Raw genomic sequence first — 27,793 nt, forward strand, 5'->3', positions numbered from 1 at the left:
GACCTGCCCTTCCTAAAGCCTCTTTGCTTTCTCTGAGTGGTGAACCAACACCATTTGTAACTCATCTGGGAGGCTGAAAGAGGCTGAGGAATCCCAAAGCAGTGAGTTTTGTTATTCTAATGTGTGATGACTAAACTGACATCCACCAAAGCAAGCTGGTGGATGGATGCTGCAAAAAAAAACCCCTCTCCAGCCAGTTTCAGCTCTGAACTAGACCATGAAATTATAAATAATAGCCACCATAAAAGAGGTCTGTAAAATAGTTCACTTCTGGGACACAGCTCAACTGGAGCATCTGAATGTAGTTTAGAAGGAAGGAATGTCTCTATGTGAAGGAGGGGAAAAAAAAACACCCAGCATTGAAAAGTACCTCGAAGTGTGGTTATGATCCTTTATCTAACTCCATCACATCTGTCTTTTTGGAACTAGGCACCCCTAAATGGTTGTGAAGAACTGCAGCTGTTTGAAATCATCCCAAACTGGGTGGAAAACCCCCATCCTTGTGCCCTGAATGCAAGAATCAATACTGAGCCCCTTCACTATGTGGCAGCAGGGTTCAAGGTCAGTCTCCCATTAGCAATGTGGAGCCAGGATCCATGCTGTAGAGCAAGTCTTTTCTTTCCATTTTGCCTCATTTAGCTAGAGTGAAATATGTATGAGCTGTACCTTGGCAGTTTCCTTTCTCCCAACCATCTCAGACACCAGAGTCCTGAACCCCAACCATTTTTCCCCTTGATCCTCCCTTCTTTTATCTGTTTCTCTTTCCAGCTCCTTCTCTTTTACACTTAGAAATTCCCTCACTCAAACCATAGCCCCTTCTGCTGCAATCCCAGGCTCACAGGATGGTAGGGGTTGGAAGGGACCCAAGGAGATCATCCAGTCCAACTCCCCTGCCAGAGCAGGACAATCCTATCTAACACAGATCACAGAGGAACACATCCAGACAGGCCTGGAAAGGCTCCAGAGAAGGAGACTCCACAACCTCTCTGGGCAGCCTGTGCCAGGGCTCTGGGACCTTTACAGGAAAGAAGTTCCCCCTTGTGTTGAGGCAGAACCTCCTGTGCTGCAGCTTCCATCCATTGCTGCTTGTCCTATCCCAGGGAGCAGTGAGCAGAGCCTGTCCCCCCTCCTGACCCCCAGCCCTCAGGTGTTTATAATCATTGATTCAATCCCCTCCAAGTCTTCTCTTCTCCAGACTAAGCAGCCCCAGGGCCCTCAGCCTCTCCTCATTAGGCAGTGCCCTCCTGTCCCCTCATCATCCTCATAGCTCTCTGCTGAACCCTCTCCAGCAGATCCCTGTCCCTCTGCAACTGTGGAGCCCAAAACTGAACACAGTATTCAAGATGAGGTCTCAGCAGGGCAGAGTAGAGGGGGAGGAGAACCTCCCTTGCTCTGCTGGACACACTCCTAATACACCCCAGGATCCTATTGGCCTTCTTGGCCACAAGGGCACATTGCTGTGCCATGGGCAACTTGTTAGCCACCAGGACCCTCTCCACAGGGCTGCTCTCCAGCAGTCACCTCCCAGCCTGTACTGGTGCAGTTTATTATCCCTCCCCAGATGCAGGATGCTGCAATTATTCAAGTTTGTTGGAATTCAGGTTCAAAGCACCAGTGAGAAAGGTTATCTGTTACTGTTGCAGTCCAAAATGAGGAAAATATGATTTTATTCACAGAATTCAGAGCAGAGTCATACTTGTGTGAGCTGCTGTATAGACTTGTCTTAATTTTCACAGCCACTGATGTGCTCTCATCATGACAAAAGGTAAACCAAGAGTTCCTGAGGAGAGGTTCCTCAGTAACTCATTAAGAAGAGGAGTCACAGAACCTCTTCTGGGTTGCTTCATGAGATCTAAACCTCACTAAAAAAAACAAGAGTTTAAAAGGCTTCTAGACTCATAGAAATAACCAGGTGGGAAGAGACCTCCAAGCTCATCCAGTCCAACCTAGCACCCAGCCCTGCCCAACCAACCAGACCATGGCACTAAGTGCTTCATCCAGGCTTGGCTTCAATACCTCCAGGGACGGTGACTCCACCACCTCCCTGGGCAGCCCATTCCAATGCCAATCACTCTCTCTGCCAACAACTTCCTCCTAACATCCAGCCTAGACCTCCCCCAGCAGAACTTGAGACTGAAATATGCACAAACAGAAGTATGGATTTATATATACATAGATATAAAGCAGGGCTTGACTTGATGTCATTAACCTGCACTACCAAGAGCAGTTGCCATGATGTAGTCACAAAACCTCAAAGCAATTTTGTCACTAACATTAAAAAACAAACAGTCATTCAGGGAGCCAGTGCTAAACTGAATGGTCAAAAATCCCTTGCCAGTATAAACTTGTCTACAGAAAACAGGTTTGTAAGTACAACTATGTTAGCTAATCTGTCCCTATGCAGACCATGCTGCCTGCAGCTACCTGAAGGGAGGCTGTAGCCAGGTGGGGTTGGGCTCTTCTGCCAAGCAAGCAGCAACAGAAGAAGGGGACAAAGCCTCAAGTTGTGGCAGGGGAGGTCTAGGCTGGATGTTAGGAGAAAGTTCTTCACAGAGAGAGTGATTTGAGAGTTCTTCTAAGAGAGAGTGATTGGCATTGGAATGGGCTGCCCAGGGAGGTGGTGGAGTCACCATCCCTGGAGGTGTTGAAGCCAAGCCTGGACGAGGTGCTCAGTGCCATGGTCTGGTTGATTGGCCAGGGCTGGGTGCTAGGTTGGACTGGATGATCTTGGAGATCTCTTCCAACCTAGTTGATTCTAGGATTCTATACCTATGCCTCCAAAGGAAAAGCAAGTCCCATGGCTATTGCTAAATGGATGTTGGGTACAAGTGTATTTTCTTCCCCTGCTGGAGAAGGACCTCCATGGAAAAAACTCACTCAGAGCTTTTCAGAGCTACTTAACAGGTTGTGCACACTCACTTCCTTTTCACTTTGGTGGCCATTCAGATGTCAGACCTGGAATACTGTGCTGCAGTCCCAAAGCAGCATGGGTTTATGCTAAAGTAAATCAGTGGTGTCCCTTAGAATAAATGAGAAACCCCAGGAAAGGTGTTTCAAGATCTTTAGAAATGGAACAAAGCAATCTGCAGGTAAGAGGTGCTACACCTTGAGAGGAACACTTCTTTCTTTTCACCAGGATGGCTTTAAACTATCAAGAGGTGAAGATCTCTTGTAATCTTTTGAGCACCTCATTCTGCTGCTGGCCCAGGAGAGGGCACTTAGATGTTCATGGTGCTCAATGTCAGGTACTGCCCTTGACTACAGTTGTTGGTGCTCAAAGGCTGAAAGATTCTCCTGCAATCTGCAGAGAAGAGCAAATAAAAAGCAGAAAGACAAAGCACTTTGGCCAAGGTCACTCTGCATGTTGAGACTCAAAATTAGAGTGCTAAGCACCATGTGCTGTACCCTGGAGAAGAACAGCACTAAAGTTTCACTGAAGCCTCTGTGTAAGCAAGAGAACTCAAGAGTAGTTTAGTTTCTGGTTGAAATCTCAACCAGACCAATGTGTAGCAGTCGAGTTCAAAGGTGCAGCCAAGGGTCTGAGCCTCCCCCACTGATTAATGCCTGATTAGCAAGTCACTAGTAAATGCCTCACCAAACTTCTCATTAATCTGGAAATTCATTTCAACTTTCATTTCACTTTCTCTTCCCTGAGGATGTGTGTATTTGCTTGAGACATCTGAACACAGAATCATAGAATAGAATCATAGAATCAAGCACGTTGGAAGAGAGCTCCAAGATCATCCAGTCCAACCTAGCACCCAGCCCTGGCCAATCAACCAGACCATGGCACTAAGTGCCCCAGTCAGGCTTGGCTGCAACACCTCCAAGCACGGTGATTCCACCACCTCCCTGGGCAGCCCATTCCAATGCCAATCACTCTCTCTGAGAATAGAATAGGATAAAATAGGATAGGATAGGATAGAATAGAATGAACCAGGCTAGAAGAGACCTCCAAGATCATCCAGTCCAACCTAATAACCAGCCCTGGCCAACCAACCAGACCATGGCACTAAGTGCCCCAGCCAGACTTGGCTGCAACACCTCCAAGGATGGTGACTCCACCACCTCCCTGGGCAGCCCATTCCAATGCCAATCACTCTCTCTGCCAACAACTTCCTCCTAACATCCAGCCTAGACCTCCCCTGCCACAACTTGAGACTGTGTCCCTTGTTCTGTCACTGCTTGCCTGGCAGAAGAGACCAACCCCACCTGGGTACAGCCTCCTTTCAGGTGGTTGTAGACAGCAATGAGGTCACCCTTGAGACTACTCTTATCCAGGCTAAAACTGAGATACAGCTGACACAAGTTCAAGAAAAGGAGGTGTTGAAGCAAAGCCTGTCTGAGGCACTTAGTGCCATGGCCTGGTTGACTGGCTAGGGCTGGGTGCTAGGTTGGACTGGATGAGCTTGGAGGTCTCTTCCAACCCATTTGATTTTATTCTATGATTCTAAGTGACACAACCACAACTGAGACAAGAGACCACCTAAATCTACTGATGTTTTATATCACTGAGGCATTTAATGACCCACATATCCTGCCTGACAATGGGGGCCATGCAGGACTTGTCCTTAGATAGAGGCAACAAAGGACTGTGGGTTCCCATAAGGACTCCTGTCACGCTCAGGCAGCCTCAGAACATCTAAGCCAACCTCTCTAAGGTCCCTTGTTAGGCTCTTTACCCGTCACACCCTCTGCCACAAAGCCCTTTATGTCTTGCTCCCATCCTTTATACAACAGAATTCATTTCCCCATTTGATATTTTATTTTGATGTTCCAGGCATAAGAAAAAAAAACACCCAAATGGTTCCCTCAAGCCATTTCCACTCTATGAAACTGTGAAATAGCTTTGCAATTTTGGAGCAGTTTAAAATGCATTGTTATATTGTGGAAGAAAAGGGGAGGAAGGGAGGGAAGCTTCTTTTCTAACTTTTGAGGGCTGAATGCTACAGGAAAAGCAGATTGAAATTCTCCAAATCAGGATTTCAGAGCTTCTGCAGATACCAAGGCTGTTGGCTCCCCATTTGCATGCTGCCAGCTATAGAAATGAGACTCCACAGTTTCACTGGAATTATATAGATTGGGTTTATAGCATTAACAAACCTATTGTTACCACAGGATCCAGGCTCACAGAATGGTAGGGGTGGGAAGGGACCCAAGGAGATCATCCAGTCCAACCCCCCTGCCAGAGCAGGACCACACAATCTAACACAGTTCACATGGGAACACCTCCAGACAGGCCTTGGAATGCTCCAAAGAAGAAGACTCCACAACCTCTCTGTGCCAGTGCTCTGGGACCCTTACAGGAAAGAAGTTCCCCTTTGTGTTGAGCTGGAACCTCCTGTGCTGCAGCTTCCATCCGTTGCTGCTTGTCCTATCCCAGGCAGCAGTGAGCAGAGCCTGTCCCCCCCTCCTGGCAGCCCTCAGATACTTATAAACATTTATCAAATCCCCTCTCAGGCTTCTCTTCTCCAGACTAAGCAGCCCCAGGGCCCTCAGCCTCTCCTCATAAGCCATGGCCTCCAGCCCCCTCACCATCCTCCTAGCTCTCCACTGGACCCTCTCCAGCAGGTCCCTGTCCCTCTTCAACTGGGGAGCCCAAAACTGAACACAGTATTTGAGATAAGGTCTCATCAGGGCAGAGTAAAGGTGAAGGAGAACCTCCTTTGATCTGCTGGCCACACTCTTCCTAATCCACCCCAGGATCCCATTGGCCTTCTTGGCCAGCAGGGCACATTGCTGTGCCATGGGGAACTTGTTAGCCACCAGGTCCCTCCCCACAGGGCTGCTCTCCAGCAGATCACCTCCCAGCCTGTAGAGGTGGAGTTTATTACTCCTCCCCAGATGCAGGACTCTGCACTTGTCCTTGGTGAGCTTTGTCTGCTTCCTCTGTGCCCAGCTCTCAAGTCTGTCCAGCCTAGCCCTTCCCTGGCACAACTTGAGACCGTGTCCCCTTGTTCTATTGCTTATTGCCTGGTTGTAACCCCACCTGGCTACAATCTGCCTTCAGGTAGTTGTAGACAGCAATGTGGTCACCCCTGAGCCTCCTCTTCTTTGACCTTATGTTTTTGATCACTGGTTTGTCTTTTTTCCCCCAATACTCCCTTGCTTGCTGAGTGCTGCTCAGGATGCACAGGGCTTTATTTAACATTCACAGCAGAGGAGAGATGCAGATTTTGAAGATGGCATCAGTGCCATTTTCTGTGAGCCTTCAGGCAGTTCCTAGGTGCCTGGGTTGATGTTCTATTAAAATGGAGCATCCTTCCTTGAACCACAAAAGAAGGTGACTGATAATTAAGGTGAAAATGTTGCTTCCCTGTCTATGCTGCAAGAACCCTTATCAGACATGTGAACTCTTATCAGGCGCCTCCTTATCTCTCCTCTTGTGCATCCTATGCTGGAATCCCACACTGAACTCCCAGGGAGATCAATGGGAGCTCCACCCGGGGATGTGAAAGCACAATAGCTGCTGGAGTCGCCTGAGTGTGGCTCTGCAAACACAATGGGGTCTTAGGGACACGGTGTGCAGAAAGAAAACGTGAGAGGGAGAAAAAAGAATCAATGTCTTTTGAGGCTGATGCAATAGAGATGTTGTTCATATAAAGCAAAGTTGCTCACTCGGTGTCCCAGCCAAAAGAAGAAGCCAAGGCTCAAAGCTGAAATGCTGCCCAGGAACACATTCTGATGGGTGGGGGGGGGGGAAAGGGTTTTCTGTAGCTCAATTTCAGAGACTTTTTGCATAGGGAAACCAGAAGCATAACTTTTTCATGCAGATGATACAAAGGAGCTTTGTGGAGAAGGTCACAGTCATAAAAGCAGGAGTTTATCTAAGCTAAATCTCTGCGTGTCAGTCACTTCAGCTTCAGCCGTATCAGCAGGTCCTGTTTGCCATCTCTGTGGCTGAGCACAACCCATTCCTCACGGGCACAGTGATAGAAGTGGATCTTCAGGGAGAGGCTGAAGAAGGACAGATATTTGAGGTATCTGGGGGAGGCAGATGGAGGCTTTGAGCACCACAAGAGGTCTGAAGATCAGGTGGCGTGAAAGGGAACTGCCAAAAGAGATAAAAAGGTGGATGAAGGAGAACGGGGGAGAGAGGCTTTGCAGTCAAACAGCAGAAGAGGGAAGTTTCTAGAACAGACAGCAAATACAGGTATGTGGTCCATCAGGGAAGAGCTGACTGTACTCAGGAAAGGAGATACTGAACCTCCATGGCAACTCTGTTAAGAACATCAAGCCCACAAGAAACTAATTCAGAGCAGATGTTTGAACGAAGCTTCGATGCTATCGTTCGGGTAGGATTTTACCCTAAGACCTCTCTTGGTTGCTTCTGGATGCTCTGAATTCCCCTTAAGCCCTGAAATTAGGCAAAGGGATAGGAAATGCAGCCCAGAGCCCTTTTCAGCTAATATCAACACATATCTCTAAACCACTGAACCACAGGTACCTTTTTTTGTGAGGAATGGCTGTGCAGGGCTTGTTAGACATCTGACTCTTTCAGACTATTTTTCATGGCAACCACACGACTTGCAGCACTGCCTGATGCCTGGAAAAATTACCACTGAGATTTGCTCCTCTCCACACAAAAAAACAACAAGCCAGTTCTAGCTCATTCTTCACCTACCATGAAAAAGACCTCAAGTGTAGATTTATCATCTCCCTGTGTGCTTGTCAGCTTGCATTATCTTGACAGAGCACAAAAAACTTGAATGCATACCCTCTAGTAAAGGAGTCAGAGACTCCCAATGTGGGAAGGATTAAGCATCATAACAGCCAAAGCAAACAAGTTTCTTTGGAGGTTCTTCTAATGGCTGTCAAACATGTGCCACAGCTCTGAGAAGAAAAAACAAATGCAAGTGTAAATCACCTCTAGGAAAGGCAGCTTCTCCTAAGTGTCCAAATGCATTCAATCAATCTGTTTTCAGTGGGGCAGAGGCCACAAGCTTTCACCATCCACAGAACCAAGAGATGAGGGAGAGTACTGACTGTGTTTGGCAGGTTTGTATCTAAAGATCTCAAGGGAGGTCTAGGCTGGATGTTAGGAGGAAGTTGTTGGCAGAGAGAGTGATTGGCATTGGAATGGGCTGCCCAGGGAGGTGGTGGAGTCACCATCCCTGGAGGTGTTGAAGCCAAGCCTGGATGAGGCACTTAGTGCCATGGTCTGGTTGACTGGCTAGGGCTGGGTGCTAGGTTGGACTGGATGAGCTTGGAGGTCTCTTCCAACCTGCTTGATTCTGTGATTCTGTGGTTCTGCTGCAACCCTGGTCTAGTTGATTGGCTAGGGCTGGGTGATAGGTTGGACTGGATGATCCTGGAGGTGTGCCAGTTTGAGCCTAACTAGAATGTTTTGGTGAGAAGAACTAGATTGTAGGCTGTGAAAAGGAAACAATGGTGATGTCTCCTTCACTCATAGGCTTGCTGAGATGGATAAGAACAACATATATATAGATAACAGAGTCACTCTCTGTCTCTCTAGGGCTCAACCTCTCTCTCTAACTAACCTGCCATCTGGCTGACTAATCCATCTGCTTTCTAACCCCCCTGGCTGACACTTCAAACTTACCTTGACTATAAGGCAAGACCTTGGGTAAGGTAGAGGGGTGGGTGGAAGGTGGAAGGGTGGTTGAGAGCCCCTCCTGGGGACTCAGGTTTTGGGAGGACTATTGTGTTTCTGTATTACTTTTTAACTTATGCATTTCTGTATATTTCAAATAGAATCATAGAATCAAGCAGGTTGGAAGAGACCTCCAACATCATCCAGTCCAACCTAGCACACAGCCCTATCCAGTCACCAGACCATGGCACTAAGTGCCCCATCCAGGCTTTGCTTCAACACCTCCAGGGATGGTGACTCCACCACCTCCCTGGGCAGCCCATTCCAATGCCAATCACTCTCTCTGCCAGGAACTTGCTGTAATTTCAGTGCAATCCTTTTGGAACACCTTCTTTTCCCCCTCTTTTCCCCCCTCCTTTTTAACTTTTCTCCTGTTTCTCTTCTCAGTGGTGTCCCTCAGCAACTTTCCCTCCGTTAGTTAATGCAGCAAATGAGATTACTCTGTCAGCTAACTGCCGCTATGCCCAGCCAGCCTGCTGCCCACGTTATCAATGTCACTCTCCAACATCCACCCTCATCCTCACCAACTTGAACCTTTCAGTACCACTACCCAACACAGACTGATCTATTACTAATCTCTGACAAATCCTTTGTTAATCCTTCCTCACTTGTGGCCTGCTCAGTTCCTACTGAAGGCGATGGGAATTTGGCTCTAAAAGGCCATCAATTGTTGTGATGCACAGGCAGTGTCTGGATATAGACTAAAAATAGATCCCAATACTGCCAAAAGGAACTTCAGAGAAATAGTTAGACCAGGTGGCTTGTTATCTTCTAGAGAGTTAAGGAAATAATTGAGCATGATGGATGTGTGTTTTGTATTATCCTGATTTATGCATCACAGCTTCCCTGAAGTAGGTCTTTAGATATTAATATATATATACATATAAAGTATTCATCCTATATTACATATATACACATGTACTTTTATATACCTACATAGAATCATAGGATTAACCAGGTGGGAAGAGACCTGCAAGCTCATCCAGTCCAACCTAGCACCCAGCCCTATCTATCAACTGGACTACAGAATCACAGAATTAAACAGGGTGGAAGAGACCTCTAAGCTCATCCAGTCCAACCTAGCACCCAGCCCTATCTATCAACTAGACTACAGAATCATAGAATCCACCAGGTTGGAAGAGATCTCCAAGATTATCTACTCCAACCTAGAACCCAGCCCTGGCCAATCAATTAGCCCACAGCACTAAGTGCCTCATCCAGGCTTTACTTGAACACCTCCAAGGATGGAGACTCCACCACCTCCCTGGGCAGCTCATTCCAATGCCAATCACTCTCTCTGGGAAGAACTGCAAATAACTCTGTAAAGAAGTTCCCCTTTGCGTTGACTTGGAACCTTCTCTGCTGCAACTTAGACTCATTACTCCTTCTGCTATCACAAGGAGCAAATGACCAGAGCCTTTCCCCCCACCCCTGAGCAGCCCTTAGGTATTTATAAACATTTTGCCATTGGAATGGGCTGCCCAGGCAGTGGAGCTGCTGTCCCTGGAGGTGTTCAAGAGAAGCCTGGATGAGGCACTTAGTGCCATGGTCTGGTTGATTGGCCAGGGCTGGGTGCTAGGTTGGACTGGATGAGCTTGGAGGTCTCTTCCAACCTGCTTGATTCTATGATTCTGTGGTCTAGTTGATAGAGTTGGGTGCTAGGTTGGACTGGATGAATTTAGAGGTCTCTTCCAACCCACTTGATTCTATCATTCTATGGTCTGGTTGATTGGCCAGGGCTGGGTGCTAGATTGGACTGGATGAACTTGGAAGTCTCTTCCAACCCACTTGATTCTATCGTTCTATGGTCTGGTTGATTGGCCAGGGCTGGGTGCTAGGTTGGACTGGATGAACTTGGAGGTCTCTTCCAACCTGCTTAATTCTGTGATCCTATGACAGACAAATAGTAGGGAAAAAAAAAACCAAACCCTGTTCTGCAAACAAAATTTACCATCTGGATCAGAAAAGAGATTAAACAAATCCAGGAAGGAAAAGAGTGAAAATGATGAAGGAAGGAGATGGTGGAATGAGGAAATTATCTGGCACAATGAGTTTCAATTTACTTTTCTATGTATTAATGTGAAGAGATGTTATTAAGAGTCATAAAAGCCTCTGTGCTCTGATAGCTGTGACATTGCTGCATTCAGGAGTGCAGTCAGTGCCTTACATCTGAAGAGCCAGAGGGCTGAGTGAAACTCCAAGCTTAAGCTGGGGGAGAGCTTTGGTCCTCTTTGCTTTGCAGTTAATGTTTTTGAGAGCTGTAAATTGTATCATGTTTTATATTGCATTTTTTTTTTGTACATGTATATTTTATATGCATTTCTGAGACAGGGAGAGAATGCAAAGACTTAGCCAGAGTCAAGCAGGGAGCCTGGTGGTGGAAGCAGACTCCAACTGCCTTACCCTCGAGCTTCTTCTCTCTAGTATGAGATCCTCTTGCTTTAAAATATAGCAGAGAAAATACACAAACAGCCAGTGGGGAATTACCCTAAACAACTAAAAGTCAGTCGTGCTTGCCAAAACAATTGACACACTGCATTTTGCAGAGCAGAGGGACTCTTTTAGGCATATGTGCTCACTTGCTAACTTGCACAGTCTGTAAGGCACGACTCAAGATTCACTGCAACTTGCTCTGGCGTTTCTCACTCGCAGCTTCTTGCTTCAACAAAGTACAATTTCCTGTGATCAGTGTCTGAAGGGAGGCTACAAAAAAGCTGGGGAGGGACTTTTCAGGATATCAGGGAGTGAAGTTACCTATGATCAGTATCTGAAGGGGCCTACAAAAAAGCTGGGGAGGGACTTCTCAGGATATCAGGGAGTGACAGGACGAGGGGAATGGAGCGAAGCTGGAGGTGGGGAGAGTGAGGCTGGAGGTGAGGAGGAAGTTGTTGAGCAGGAGAGTGGTGAGAGGCTGGACTGGGTTGCCCAGGGAGGGGGTTGAGGCCCCATGGCTGGAGGTATCACAGTATCACCAAGGTTGGAAGAGACCTCACAGATCATCAAGTCCAACCCTTTACTACAGAGCTCAAGGCCAGACCATGGCACCAAGTGCCACATCCAGTCCTGCCTTGAACAGCTCCAGGGACGGCGACTCCACCACCTCCCCGGGCAGCCCATTCCAGTGTCCAATGACTCTCTCAGTGCAGAACTTTCTCCTCACCTCCAGCCTAAATCTCCCCTGGCACAGCCTGAGGCTGTGTCCTCTTGTTCTGGTGCTGGCCACCTGAGAGAAGAGAGCAACCTCCTCCTGGCCACAACCTCCCCTCAGGTAGGTGCAGACAAGCAATAAGGTCACCCCTGAGCCTCCTCTTCTCCAGGCTAACCAATCCCAGCTCCCTCAGCCTCTCCTCATAGGTGTTTGAGGCCAGGCTGGCTGAGGCTGTGTGCAGCCTGCTCTAGGGTAGAGTGTCCCTGGGCATGGCAGGAGGTTGGAACTGGCTGATCCTTGTGCTCCCTTCCAACCCTGACTGATTCTATGAAACACAGGAGAAGTAATTAAATGTGACTGAGAATGCAGCCTTGTGTTGTGTTATCTTCATTTTACAGATGGGGAAACTGAGGAGCAGAAAAATAAAGTATTAACCTCCTAACTTAAGAAAAAATCAAAGGATGTATTCCAACCTAAAAATCTTTTCCTTAAGTTTTGAGCCCCAGACTGGTTTTTAAGTAGAATCCAGTTTTTTCTTAAACAGCTCCAGGGATGACAACTCCACCACCTCCCTGGGCAGCCCACACAAGAGTTACAACTCACTGGGTAGTCCAGAATAGCATTTGTTTAAAACTACAAAAGTAAAAGCACAGAAAGTGAGGAACATCTTATTAAATCCAGCTCAAATTTCCCTTCATGTGATGGATAGGGCTGGGTGCTAGGTTGGACTGGATGAGCTTGGAGGTCTCTTCCAACCTGCTTGATTCTATGATTCTATGGTTCTATGACTGTGAAAATTCCAGGAGACCTCTTTGCTAAACTCTCCCCTGAGAAGGGATCCAGACATGAAATATCTCCTCCCTGTTGCCTACATTCCTAATGAATTAGCATTAAGGTTACCAAAGCCCTTTTGTATCCTCCCTGTGCTTCTGGGCATGCTGCATGCAAATGACACCTTGTTCTTGCCTCCTTATGTTGTAATGATGGGTCTTGACAAGGGTTTTCCAGGCAAGGGGGAGCAGCCATGGCTACAGGCAATATCACAGCTTCTGAACTTCATGCTTGTCAATAGCTGTTTCAGTTTGCATTGCCTTACTAATGTGCCTTATAAATATTCCCTGGGGCTCTACACACCACCACGTTGCTGTTGCCTTATTCATCAATACAGTCAAAACAGAAGCAGATGCTGTCAGTTAAGGTCAAGACATGATTCTTCCAGTTCTCTGGAGTGAAAAGGCCTCTGTGCCATCTTTTAAAAGAAGGAGATAGTCTGCAGTCCTTTAGTAGGTAGCTCTTGGGTGTCAGACTTTTCCCCCTGATGACCCCAATAATTAACCTTAGCTGCTCTACAGAGATTTACCCTTCACGAGTCCTCCCCACTCTCCCTCTTTCACTTCTCCTTTTCTCCTGAAGTGTTTTTAGCAGTTGGCACCCACACAGCCTCACTGTCTGCAGGCCATGCTGTGTCAGGTGGCATCTAACAGGATGGGAAATGACATGCCAGCCTTCATCCCAGATGAATAAGAAATTGAGCAAAAGACTGCAGTGTGAAAGGTTTGGGGAAGGATGACCCCTCCTTACACACAGAATGGATGGATCTTAGAATCAACCAGGTACAAAGAGACCTCCAAGATCATCCAGTCCAAACTGCCCTTACTCAAATTCATAGAGAGGCTTGCTTCATCCATCCTTGTTCTTCCTGCCACCAACAAGTTTCATAGAATCACAGAATCAAGCAGGTTGGAAGAGACTCCCAAGATCATCCAGTCCAACCTAGCACCCAGCCCTGGCCAATCAACCAGACCATAGAATCATAGAATCAAGTAGGCTGGAAGAGACCTCCAAGTTCATCCAGTCCAACCTAGCATCCAGCCCTAACCAATCAACTAGACCATAGAATCATAGAATCAAGCAGGTTGGAAGAGACCTCCAAGATTATCCAGGTCAACCTAGCACCCAGCCCTAGTCAGTCAACCAGATCATAGAATCAAGCAGGTTGGAAGAGACCTCCAAGCTCATCCAGTCCAACCTAGCACCCAGCCCTGGCCAAGCAACCAGACCCTGGCATTTAGTCCTTGGCAGAAAAGTTGGCGTAGGAAGTTGTGCTCTCAGACACTTGGTCCTGCTGGATCCTCACTCCTCTACATTCACTGGGATGAGATGAGCCAATACCACCATCAGCATGGCTGTGATTTTAAGCAGGGTGTTCAGTGATGTTGATTTTAACATGTTGGTTTATAGAAACATAGAACCAATCAGATTGGAAGAGACCTCCAAGCTCAGCCAGCCCAACCTAGCACCCAGCCCTGGCCAATCAACCAGACCATGGCACTAAGTGCCTCAGCCAGGCTTGGCTGCAACACCTCCAGGGATGGTGACTCCACCACCTCCCTGGGCAGCCCATTCCAATGCCAATCACTCTCTCTGACAACAACTTCCTCCTAACATCCAGCCTAGACCTACCCTGCCACAACTTGAGACTGTGTCCCTTGTTCTTTTGCTGCTTGCCTGGCAGCAGAGCCCAACCCCAGCTGGCTACAGCCTCCCTGCAGGCAGCTGCAGACAGCAATGAGATGCCATTCAGTAAGAGGACAAATTACAAAGAAGACACACAGAGCATGCAGAGTGGGCAAACTTATCTGGAGATGAGGAGCAATAGGTGCAGCAGACTTCTGTGAGCATTGCCTGGTTATGTTTGCACAGGGGAAGCCCTGCCCTTCCCCTCTCTTTCCTCTGCTGCTCTGCAATCATGTAAGCCTGATTTGATAACCTGTCCTCTTCAAGATATCCACTTCTGGAGGGAAGTGTTTAAAATTTTCCTTGCAAGCTCTGATTTCCTTGCAGATGTTTGTCTGGCATGACCTCACCTTAGTGGTTTTGCATTCATCTATCTGAAAGTTTTCACATTGTGGGCCCCTCACTAAAAGAAAATTGCTGGAGTGGGTCCAGATAAGGGCAAGAAAGCTGGCTAAGGGTCTGGAGAGCAATTCTTATGAGGATCAGCTGAGGCAACTAAGGTTGTTTAGTCTGGAGAAGAGGAGGCACAGGGGGAGTCTTCTTGCTCTCTACAACTGCCTGAAAGGAGATTGTAGTGAGGTGTGGATCAGTCTCTTCTCACAAGTAACTGGCAATAAAAAGAGAGGAAATTACCTCAAGCTGCACTAGAGGAGGTTTAGGTTGGATATTAGGAAAAATGCCTTTACTGGGAAAGTGTTCAGGCACTGGAATGCACTGCCCATGGAGGTGGCAGTGTCACCATCCCTGAAGGCGTTCAAAAATCTTGTGGACATGGCACTTCAGGACATGGTTTGGTTGCCATGGTGGTGGTGGGTTGACAGTTGGACTAGATGATCTCAGAGCTCTTTTCCAACCTCTGCACTTTGGCCACAACAACCCCAAGCAGTGCTACAGGCTGGGGCCAGAGTGGCTGAGAGCAGCCAGGCAGAGAGGGCCCTGGGGGTGCTGGCAGAGAGGAGCTGAAGCTGAGGCAGCAGTGCCCAGGTGGGCAGCAGAGCCAGTGGCATCCTGGGCTGGCTCAGGAGCAGTGTGGGCAGCAGGACAAGGGAGGTTCTTGTGCCCCTGTGCTCAGCACTGCTCAGGCCACCCCTGGAGTGCTGTGTCTAGTTCTGGGCTCCTCAATTCAGGAGAGCTGTTGAGGTGCTGGAAGGTGTTTGGAGCAGGGCAGCAAGGCTGGGGAGGGGCCTGGAGCAGAGCCCTGTGAGGAGAGGCTGAGGGAGCTGGGGGTGTGCAGCCTGCAGCAGAGGAGGCTCAGGGCAGAGCTCATTGCTGTCTGCAGCTGCCTGCAGGGAGGCTGTAGCCAGGTGGGGTTGGGCTCTGCTGCCAGGCAAGCAGCAACAGAAGAAGAGGACAAAGTCTGAAGCTGTGGCAGGGCAGGTCTAGGCTGGATGTTAGGAGGAAGTTGCTGGCAGAGAGAGTGATTGGCATTGGAATGGGCTGCCCAGGGGGGTGGTGGAGTGGCCGTCCCTGGAGGTGAAGCCAAGCCTGGCTGGGGCACTTAGTGCCATGGTCTAGGTGTCTGGCTAGGGCTGGGTACTAGGTTGGAGTGGATGATCTTGGAGATCTCTTCCAACCTGGTTGATTCTACAACTCTGTGATTTAATAACTCTATGATTCTATGATCACAACTGGTAACAAACTTGCCAGGTATCCACATATGAAATACATGAAAGCAATGTCCACCTGCCTTTATGTCACTTGCATCCATTAACTCCCCTCAGCTCCCTCAAGCTCTCTGGATGTCTGGCTGCCAGCCCACTGGCCTGTGGTTAACAAGAGGCATTAAGATAAAAGAGGCACCAAAGCCACATCTTAACGTGGAGAGCGCACACCACGCTGTGAACAGGGGGAATGGCTACATCTGGAACTGTGTTACAGCAAAAGGCTGCCTTAAAGCTAACACATACAGATGTGTTTGGCTCCAAGGAAGTGTCCAATGCTCATTCTTACCCTAAAGAAATGCACTGTGCTCCAGAAAGGAAAATGGAGTCAAAATATGTATTTGATTTTGTATGAAGGAGAGAAGGGGGAGAGAAGAAGAAGAAGAATGTGAAACTTTCCACTGGCTTATTAAACTCTCCTTTCTGAAGTTGTTTCTGCTCAAATGAGACTTGCCAGTTTAGCTAAGCTGATAACTTCAGAGCCAAATGTGTTCAGTTGCACTGCCATCAAGAAGGATAGATTTTAGAGCTGCTGCTCATTTATGTGTTTGTTCTGATGAAATACAGACATTTATCTCGTGGAACTACTAAAACAATTGCATCATTTTCCACTGCAAATTGAATCAATGCACCCAGAGGCTGCTGAGCTAGGAGCAGAGCTTGAAAACTATCTTCTGCTATGCAGCTGCTCTGCCCTTCACATTCATCTGCAGTGCCTTCACCTTCCCTGTCCACTCTCAAAGCTCTTTTAGAGAATAGAAACAGACAACAAAGGAACTGAACTGGGGGATTTCTTTTTCTCATCACAAACCCTTCCACCTGTGAGCCTGAGGGCCTTAGTACTGGTGGTCCTTTTGTCCCACTCTAATTTGCAGGGATGACTGCCATGCCCCCATGCAAAATGCAGATCCCACCTGGAATTCCTCCCCAGTTCTTAGAGATGTTTGCCTCTGGGATTTTAACTCAGGTCATCTTTCCTTGCAGAGCATCAAACACAGCTCTGTCAGACCCCACACTGAGCAAGCTACTTGATAAAAAAATCATAGTAGCCCTTTATTCAAACAAAGAAGACAAGGACACTTCCTTTGAGAGCTCCTGCCCCCTGGGCAACTCTAAATGTCTGAAACAACCAATCCAACTGGAATTGCTACTGTAAACAAAAAGCACTACTGCAGAGAGTGCAGCTTTGTGTGGGGAAGGAAGCAAGGGCTGATACATATGGTGGAGCTGCCAAAACGTTGTGTAGAAATAGAATCCTAGAATTAGAGAATCAACCAGACTGGAAGAGAGCTCCAAGCTCATCCACTCCAACCTAGCACCCAGCCCTGGCCAGTAAACCAGACCATGGCACTAAGTGCCCCAGCCAGGCTTGGCTTGGACACCTCTGGGGATGGTGACTCCACCACCTCCCTGGGCAGCCCATTCCAATGCCAATCACTCTCTCTGCCAGGAACTTCCTCCTCACATCCAGCCTAGACCTCCCCTCCCATAACTTGAGACTCTGTCCTCTTCTTCTGTTGCTGCTTGCCTGGCAGCAGAGCCCAAACCCACCTGGGTACAGCCTCCCTGCAGGCAGCAATGAGCTCTGCCCTGAGCCTCCTCTGCTGCAGGCTGCACACCCCCAGCTCCCTCAGCCTCTCCTCACAGGGCTGTGCTCCAGGCCCCTCCCCAGCCTTGCTGCCCTGCTCCAAACACCTTCCAGCACCTCAGCATCTCTCTGCAATGGAGGAGCCCAGAGCTGGACACAGCACTCAAGCTGTGGCCTGAGCAGTGCTGAGCACAGGGGCACAAGAACCTCCCTTGTCCTGCTGCCCACACTGCTCCTGAGCCAGCCCAGGATGCCATTGGCTCTGCTGCCCACCTGGGCACTGCTGCCTCAGCTTCAGCTCCTCTCTACCAGCACCCCCAGCTCCCTCTCTGCCTGGCTGCTCTCAGCCACTCTGTCCCCAGCCTGTAGTGCTGCTTGGGGTTGTTGTGGCCAAAGTGCAGAACCCTGCACTTGGCCTTGTTCAATCAATATTCTCATGGTATGAATATTAACTAATATTTCCATCACCAATGTTTCTGGGGCCCTGAAGTAAGATCATTCAGGTGGCTTTTAGTCACCTGAGTATTGGCCTGATCCTGGTGGTCCTCTCCAACCATAGCTATTCCTAGTGAGTCTGTGATCCAGATCAGATCACAGAAGAATCCTGGTGGTCCTTTCCAGCCACAGTGATTCCTAGTGAGGAGATGTTGTGCTGAGGGATTTGGTTTAGTCAAGGACTTGTCAGTGTGAAACTAATGATTGGACTCAAGGATCTTGAAGGTCTTTTCCAATCTAAGAATCTCTGTGATTCAGTGATTCTTTGATTCTGATTGGCTCCCAAATGCCATCATAGAGGGTGAGGGATGTTTCAGAACTCCTACATCCCAGCTACCATCCCAAGGTGGAAATCTCAGGCACTGCTGGACCCTGGCAAAGGCTGAGGAGTATTAATGTTTATGTACCTGAATGCCAGCTAATACATCTGCCAGAATAAGAGTTCCCTTCAAGCAGAGAACCTTGCCACTGACAGATTCCTCTTTCCACCCTCTGGTTTCTTGCTGCAGTTGCTTTTGTTTTGTTCAGCCACAGCTCTGATTTCTCCTGATTTTATTTACACACATTCCAGCAGCGTCCAGAGACTCCAACCAGCATTACTGGTGCCTACCATACAGACCTAGATAAAAGCCAGCCTTTGCCCTGGAGGGCAAGCAGAAACAGGGAGAAGATGTGTCTGTGGCAGTGCAGAGAGGCAAGGAAAAGGCTGTCATGAGGAAAGATCCAAAGGAAAGCCAAGATTTGCAAAAGTGTTTGGTTTTTTAGAGGGCCTCAGGGTTTAGCAGCTCTAGCTGAGATGTTTCCAAAGGGGGTTGGTAATGTAAAGCATTCATTGCCATAAAACAGGATTTGAGCCTGCCTCAGGTTAGTCACTTACAACAGCAGGAGCTGAAGATGTTTCTTAGGCTTCTAAAGTAGCCTCACTTTAGACTTCCACAAATTAATCTTCATCCAGTGACAGTGGTGCTCAGTGCTGGCTTCTAAAATCCCACATCTGAAGAGATTACAGCTGTGTTGCTTTCAGATTTGTCTACTTACTATGAGGGAAACAATGAACACTGAAGGAGAGTGGAAATATGCTTTGAGAGAGGCAGCATTTATGGGGAGAGATTTTATCTTTTATTACTCCAATAGATAAACTTGGAGAGGATGAATGAGCACTGAGGCACATGCTCAAGCCTGAAGCAGCAGCAGGAAAAGACAAAACTGTGAGCAACTGCTCCAAAATTGTCATTCTGAAATGCTTTTCTCCTTGGCAGAAAAGTTGGGGTAAGACATTGTACCCCCAGACACTTGCTCCTGCTGGATCCTCACTCCTCTGCATTCACTGAGGTGAGATGAGCCAAAGCTACCATCTGCATGGCTGTGATTTAAAGCAGTGTGTTCAATGGTGTTGATTTTAACATGTTGGTTTATAGAATCATAGAACTATAGAACCAGGCACGTTGGAAGAGACCTCCAAGCTCAGCCAGTCCAACCTAGCACCCAGCCCTAGTCAGTCAACCAGACCATGGCACTAAGTGCCCCAGCCAGGCTTGGCTGCAACACCTCCAGGCACAGCCACTCCACCACCTCCCTGGGCAGCCCATTCCAATGCCAATCACTCTCTCTGCCAACAACTTCCTCCTCACATCCAGTCTGGATCTCCCCTGCCACAGCTTGAGACTGTGTCCCCTTGTTCTGTTGCTGCTTGCCTGACAGCAGAGCCCAACCCCACCTGGCTACAGCCTCCCTGCAGGCAGCTGCAGGCAGCAATGAGCTCTGCCCTGAGCCTCCTCTGCTGCAGGCTGCACCCCCCCAGCTCCCTCAGCCTCTCCTCACAGGGCTGTGCTCCAGGCCCCTCCCCAGCCTTTCTGCCCTGCTCCAAACACCTGCCAGCACCTCAACATCTCTCTTCAATTCAGGAGCCCAAAACTGGACACAGCACTCAAGGTGTGGCCTGAGCAGTGCTGAGCACAGGGGCAGAAGAACCTCCCTTGTCCTGCTGCCCACACTGCTCCTGAGCCAGCCCAGGATGCCATTGGCTCTGCTGCCCACCTGGGCACTGCTGCCTCAGCTTCAGCTGCTCTCTACCAGTATTTTTACCTCAATTATTTGACTGACTGTATACAGAACATGGGCTATAATAAAATGGGGCAGCAAAACTCTTCAGAAGTAAGAAGGTGGGGATAGGAAATTCTTAAGTGGTTTTAGTGCCAAAGGCAATGTACTGGGATATTACACACTTAAGCTTAATTACTCTATGTTACTCAATTAGAAAGTATGAGAGAGAAAAGATTTTGAGCAGAGGGAGCTACTGGCCAAAAGGGACATAATTTAGAATCATAGAACCATGGAATGATTCAGTGTTGGAAGGGAGGACAAGGATCAGCCAGTTCCAACCCCCCTGCCATGCCCAGGGACACCCTACCCTAGAGCAGGCTGCACACAGCCTCAGCCAGCCTGGTCTCAAACACCTCCAGCCATGGGGCCTCAACCACCTCCCTGGGCAGCCCAGTCCAGCCTCTCACCACTCTCCTGCTCAACAACTTCCTCCTCACCTCCAGCCTTGCTCCATTCCCCCCAGTCCTGTCGCTACCTGAGAGCCTATAAAGTCCCTCCCCAGCTTTTTTGTAGCCCCCTTCAGCTGCTGGAAGGCCATAAGAAGGTCCCCTGGGAGCCTCCTCTGCTCCAGCCTGCACAGCCCCAACTCTTTCACTCTGTGCTCACAGCAGAGCTGCTCCAACATTTGCCTCAACAGAAGAGAAGCAGGGATGCATTTAGTCATCCACAGCACTAGTCTGAGGATCTAATGGCTCTTCATAATGTTCATCTGTGTCCTGTATTGGAATATCCTGCAGAAGACAGTTCCAGGTCATTCAGCAATGCACCAGCAAGGCTTTGCTGCTCACTCCTGCATATGGGCAACAGCACGAAGCCTGCGCTGCCTGCCAAAAGCCCACAGAGCAGAGTTTACCTGGCTCCACTGCTGCTGTTTTCTCTCCCTCTGTAGAATGCCACAGGCTACAGACAGATGAGACAGGAAATATTATAGCCTTTCAGAAGAGCAGTGTAACTCTGAAGGGGAAATTATCCTTTGATTGCACAACAGAGATTGCTGAACACAGCTGATATCGGGAAACACCCAGGAAACACTACCCTCAATAAAGAGGCAAGGCAAAACCTAAGTGTTTCTCAAGTCAGAAGAATGAAGCCTGGCAGCTTTGGAGGTCTGCTTGGCAAGGAACAGGAATGCTCTAAAGTGGCTGCTTAAATGCTAGAATTATAATGGGAACTGGAAATGGAAAAGTCTGGAAACTTCTAACTTTGGAGGTTGAGAGCTATTTTCTGCTCCTCCTGGTCGGTGTATAATGAGATACTTAGGGCTGCTCCCTGTTGCTGCTCCTTTGCATAAATACATGCCAGAAATAGGAGCAGACAGCTGCAGCAAAATCCATCAAGGGCTATTAAACACAAAGATACCACCTCTGGCTCCAGTAGTCCCAGAATAGCAGATTGCTGGGAGCTGGGAAGGCAGTGCAGGGGAACTGCACCCTGCGTCCACCCCTGCACCTACATCTCCATATGAAAGAGATTTAGACTCCTGCTGGCAACTCCTGCCCTTCCCCACTACAGCTCTCTGTGTGCTTGGATGTTAAATGAGCACTGTGCAATACTGCGTTCACTGGCTGCAATTTGAAACAGATGTTTCACAAAGATGCTTTCATGAATGATTTGGGACAGTTGAAGTGGCTCTTGGAAAAGGACACCTCCACAGGCAGGCAAATCTAGGCTGGCTAAGGGCTTGCAGGCTCTTGTCCATTGTACCACACTAAATGCCCATCAAATGTGGCTATACAGCCCGAGCTTGGATTCCACTGAGAAATACAGACTCTAATCTACTTTTTCAAGGGGTAAAGGTGTTTAGAAGACAGGAAGAAAAAACTATTTCAAGTCAGCCTCTAGTACAAGTTACCCATCTTTTTAGCAATTGAGTCATTAAGGTTGGAAAAGATATCTAAGATCATAGAACCAAGCAGGTTGGAAGAGACCTCCAAGATCAGCCAGTCCAACCTAGCACCCAGCCCTAACCAATCAGACAGACCATGGAACTAAATGCTTCATCCAGGCTTTTCCTGAACACCTCCAGGGACAGCCACTCCACCACTTCCCTGGGCAGTCCATTCCAATGCCAATCACTCTCTCTGCCAACAACTTCCTCCTCACATCCAGCCTGGCACAACTGGAGGCTATGTGCCCTTCTTCTGTTGCTGCTTGCCTGGCAGAAGAGCCCAACTCCGCCTGGCTACAGCCTCCCTGCAGGCAGCTGCAGGCAGCAATGAGCTCTGCCCTGAGCCTCCTCTGCTGCAGGCTGCACACCCCCAGCTCCCTCAGCCTCTCCTCACAGGGCTCTGCTCCAGGCCCCTCCCCAGCCTTGCTGCCCTGCTCCAAACACCTTCCAGCACCTCAACAGCTCTCTGCAATTCAGGAGCCCACAGTTGGACACAGCACTCCAGGTGTGGCCTGAGCAGTGCTGAGCACAGGGGCACAAGAACCTCCCTTGTCCTGCTGCCCACACTGCTCCTGAGCCTGCCCAGGATGCCATTGGCTCTGCTGCCCACCTGGGCACTGCTGCCTCAGCTTCAGCTCCTCTCTCCCAGCACCCCCAGCTCCCTCTCTGCCTGGCTGCTCTCAGCCACTCTGGCCCCAGCCTCTAGTGCTGCTTGGGGTTGTTGCGGCCAAAGTGTAGAACCCTGCACTTGGCCTTCTTCAGTCTCATCCCCTTGGCCTCTGCCCACCCATCCAGCCTGGCCAGGTCCCTCTGCAGGGCTCTCCTACCCTCCAAGAGGTCTTGTTAGGCACCACCCTCCGATGCAGCCAGCCTGCAAGTGGCTTTCTTGTTGCATTTCTAGGAGGCAGACACACTGTAAAAGCTCCCAGAATGTACTTTTGGTGCAAGAACAAACAAGCAGGAAAGCCCCAAAGTAATTTGTTGTCTTTTATGCTAAAAAGGAAGATGCATGGGAAGAGGAGCACTGCTTATTAATCCCAACCAAACAGTCAACTCCAGCTGAGCAAACTCTGCCATTTGGTGGACTGAATTTCTTAATCAGGGAAACATATGGGGAGGCAGGTTTTCAGTGACTGAGAAGGAAGCATTTGCAAATGCTTTCCAATTGGTGCAGACCAGAAAGACAACAGAGTTTGCATAAGAAAACAGGGAATCTCTTGGTTTTTCACCTTGCATGAGCAAATTAATGTTAAGGGAATACAGCAGCTTCCCTGTCGTGTTGTGGGAGCAGCAGAACAGGTGAAGATGGCTCAATTACCAAAAAATATAAGAGAGAGTTGTATACAAGCTGAAAATGAAATGGAGCAAAACCAACTCATGCTTCTGTTCTGCTCATCCACCCACCCCAGGAATGTATGTCAAGAAAGCAACTCAACTTCGGGAATGTATTGCCAAAAAGAGAAGCAGAAACTACTCAAAGTAGCTCAAGTGAATGGCAAAAGCAAAGCCTTGAGAGGAAGACTCCTGCATTTTCACAGAGGCATAGAATGCCTTGGCTTGGAAGGGACTTTTAAAGTTCATCTAGTGCAACCTTCCCTGCAGTGGATCAGATTGCTCAGAGTCCCATCCAACCTGATCTGTTTCCAGGGCTGGGGTATCTACAGCTTCCCTGGGCAACACCTCAGGCAAGGTGTTTCACTGACTTCAGATCAAATAATTATTTCCTTATAACTGGTCTGAATCTACCCTCATCTAGATTAAAACCACAGAAAAGGATCAACCAGGTTGAAAGAGACCTTCAAGATCATCCAGTCCAACGTTGCTTGAACACCTCCAGGGATGGCAATTCTGGGCAGCCTATTCCAATGCCAATCACTCTCTCTGAGAATAGGATAGGATAGAAGGAACCAGGTTGGAAGAGACCTCCAAGATCATCCAGTCCAACCTAGCACCCAGCCCTAGCCAATGAACTAGACAATGCAACTAAATGCCTCATCCAGTCTCTGCTTGAACACCTCCAGGTACAGTGACTCCCCCACCTCCCTGGGCAGCCCATTCCAATGCCAATCACTCTCTCTGAGGATAGGATAGAATAGAATGAACCAAGCTGAGAGAGACCTCCAGGATCATCCAGTCCAACCTAGCACCCAGTCCTGTCCAATCAACCAGACCATGACACTAAATGCCTCATCCAGGCTTTGCCTGAACACCTCCAGGGATGGTGACTCCACCACCTCCCTGGGCAGCCCATTCCAATGCCAATCACTCTCTCTGAGAATAGGATAGAATAGAATGAACCAGGCTTGAAGAGACCTCCAAAATCATCCATTCCAACCTAGCACCCAGCCCTGTCCAGTCAACCAGACCATGGCACTAAGTGCCTCATCCAGTCTTCTCTTAAACACCTCCAAGGATGGTGACTCCACCACCTCCTGCCTATTGAAAGAGAATGGACACAGATATAAAGCATCTTGGAAAGAGCTATGTGGCAACTGAGATTTCTGTGGTGCAGGGAAATAGGTCATAAATCTATTCACAACTGCAAAACCCAGTAAGTAAAGCTGAGTAACAAGAAATGTCCTTGACCAGATAAGGGTAGCTGACTGACCTGAATTCTGCAGAGTGGCCTGATTCTTGAATGTATATCTAAGTCTGTGTGCAGCATTAATTGCAATCCAAAGTATGGATTGTGATTAATTACTAAGCTACTCTGCACAAGCAGCTGAATTACTCTTTGTACCCCGGCAAGGGAAGTTGTGTGATCCTCTCTTCCCACAACGATCTCATTCTCCTTAGATGCTTCCTTAGCGGTAGAAAAACATGCTGTAAGCAAGCCCCATCCTGCCTTCTTCTCACACCAGTGAAGGATCAAGAGCAACCCCCTGCTGAGAAGAAAAGGCTTGACCCCACTGTGAAGAAGAGATGAGCGAGGCCAGATGGATACCCAACACCACGGTGAGCAGCGAGGGCCGGAGGGAACCGGACGACAGCAGAAGAAAGAAGGCTTTGCTGATCTCACCATGAAGTAACTGCAGGGAATTTTTCACCTTCTCCAGGCACTGCACCAACAGCTGCTTGTCACTGATATTAATAGAGCAGCTTCACAGTCATGACTGAATCAAATGGCCCCCTCAGAACCCACTGTGAAAGCAGTCAGAAGCAGTAGCTGGTGGGGCAAGGTGATGAGGAGAGGGACAGGAAGGGTAAGAAATGTCCCTAACCATCGACAAGATGAATGGTCCTGAACAAAGTGGGAGCTGTCTTCAGACAAGGGTCTAAAAAAATGGGACAGCAGACCCTGAGAAGAGTCCTCCTGGAGAGTTCAGAAGTTGGGGGCTAAAAAGCACAATGACAAACTTGCAGCCTGCCAGCGTCTCACACTGGCTTCTAACATCACAACCCAGGTGAATGCCATCCATCAGCAGAGCTCTGCTTTGCTTTCATGTGATAGAGGAACTCACATCACCCTCCTTCAAGAGGGTTTCTGATCGTTTTAAAGCACGTTGGAAAGGACATTACCCATCTCAATTCAGTTGTAATCTTCAGAAGGCTACAAGTTTTGTGGGTTTTGACAAGATTCATCTCTCCTATCTTAAGACATCTACAAAGTACATCTCAACGCCTGAGCTGATGCTTTGATATTCACTTTAGAGCAAAGGAAAGTGTTCCTGGGGCATGATTCATCCCACCCCAAGGTACACATCTGAAACAGGTCAGAGAAATCACACCTGAAAAGTGTCTATTTTGCCCTCTATTGACTCAGGAGTTTAGTTGAGGAGCTTGCACTCAGAATACTGCATCAAAACGTCTGAAGCTGCAGGAGGCAAAACCCACCTCAGAATTAATCTCTCCCAAGAGATACCAAAGCTCTTCATTGAAACACTTTGAAGCTGGGAATTATTTAGGCTGAAAAACTTTAGGGGGTCTCTTACTGAGAGCTTGAAAAGTTATTGCCATATTGGAAACTCAGTTTCAATGAAAGACTCTGCACACTCCAACGATGCTACCTGGTGGGAGTCCTGTTTAAGAGGATGTTGCTTGTTGCTAAACATGGTCCCACTCTCCACCATGCAAAATCCCATAGCTGATGAGTCTGATTCTCATCTCAAGAAATGATACCACCAAGATCTATAGACTTTGATGCAAGAAGAAAGACTACAGGGAGTGGAAGCAAGGACAGGTAACCTGGGACGAATACAAAGGAATTGTTGGTGCAACCAGAGCTCAGGGTAGGAAAGCTAAAGGAGACCCAGAATTAAATCTGGCTAGGGATGATAAGGGGAACAAGAGGAAATTCTTCAGGTATATCACAGAAGCATAGAATGGTTTAGGTTGGAAGGGACCTCAAAGATCATCCAGTTCCAATCCCCCGCCATAGGCAGGGACATCTCCCACTAGAGCAGGTCGCTCAAGTCCTTATCCAGCCTGGCCTTACACACCTACAGGGAGGGAGCAGCCACAACCTCCCTGGGCAACCTGTGCCAGTGTCTCACCACCCTCACTGCAAACAACTTCCTCCTAACATCCAGTCTAAATCTCCCCTCTGCCAGTTTAAACCCATTCCTCCTCATCCTGTCATTACAAGACCTTGTCAATAGTCCCTCCCCAGCCTTCCTGTAGGTCCCCTTCAGATACTGGAAGGCCACTATAAGGTCTCCTTGAAGCCTTCTCTTCTCCAGACTGAAGAGCCCCAACTCTTGTAGCCTGTCCTCATAGCGGAGCTGCTGCAGCTCTCTGAGCATCTTTGTGGCCCTCCTCTGGACTGGCTCCAACAGTTCCATGTCCCTCTTGTGCTGGGGGCTCCAGAGCTGCACACAGGACTGGAGGTGGGGTCTGAGGAGAGCAGAGCCAAGGGGCAGAATCCCCTCCCTTGCCCTGCTGCCCACACTGCTCTTGCTGCAGCCCAGCACAGGGTTGTGTCTGGGCTGCACTCACACTGCAGGCTCCTGTTGAGCTTTTCATCAATCCAGACCCCCAGGGCCTTTTCCTCAGATCTTGATCTTGGAGGTCTTTTCCAACCTGGTTGATTATGATTCCTTTCAGTCCTTACATGAGGGTTTCTTTGATGGGCAGTCAGAAATGCAAAGCTGAGCACAGCCTATCATTCAGCCCACCCACCTTACCATCGTGTGGCTGCATCATGACAGTGAGTGGATTTCTTTTGGCAAGCTCCAAATCCAGCTGCTCTCACATGTTGGGTGACACATGGGAACATGGGATCTATTGGCAGGATTAGGGCTGTATTTCACACAGGCAGAGAGTCTGGTCTCTTGAGTGATTTCAGAACAAGCCCTGAAGAACAGAGACATTCTAGGGAGAGAGGACCACCAGACTGTGGTGATGCAGCACCTCTCCATGCCAGTCAAAGCCAGGAGTTGATTCAGCTGCTCTTTGTGAGCTGGTTAAGTCTTTCACACATCAACGTGGAGCAAACCCAGGTGTGATAGCAGCTTCACAATAGCTGTCATGGCAAGGTAGGAACTAGAGATCTGTTATGCCCTAATATTAATAGATGACATTTTCTATCCAGATGGTACACTACAAGTGCTACAAAAGGGAGCATGTTCACATGCCCTGAGGATGTCAGAAGAGCAACAATTTAAGATAACAAATGAAGCAGACCTCTGCACTTCAGACTCCCAAGCTCAACAAAGTGTGTCTGTGCATGTGGTTGTGTGTACACAGACACATAAACCCAGTAAGGAGAAGGCATTTTCAACGCTGCTAAACACTGCCAGCTTTTAACCCTTCACAGCTCTACTGAGAGCACAGAGAGGCC

At 48.5% G+C, this 27,793-nt stretch overlaps 1 protein-coding gene across 1 annotated transcript in view; it reads right to left on the bottom strand.

Annotated features, from left to right (window-relative positions):
• Nucleotides 1-27,793, bottom strand: part of TENM4 (teneurin transmembrane protein 4) — a 704,151-nt gene that overhangs the window by 587,464 nt on the left and 88,894 nt on the right. The window lies entirely within an intron of this gene.

Source organism: Pogoniulus pusillus, chromosome 3 (assembly GCF_015220805.1).
Source record: "Pogoniulus pusillus isolate bPogPus1 chromosome 3, bPogPus1.pri, whole genome shotgun sequence".
In the NCBI taxonomy this organism is placed as follows: domain Eukaryota; kingdom Metazoa; phylum Chordata; class Aves; order Piciformes; family Lybiidae; genus Pogoniulus; species Pogoniulus pusillus.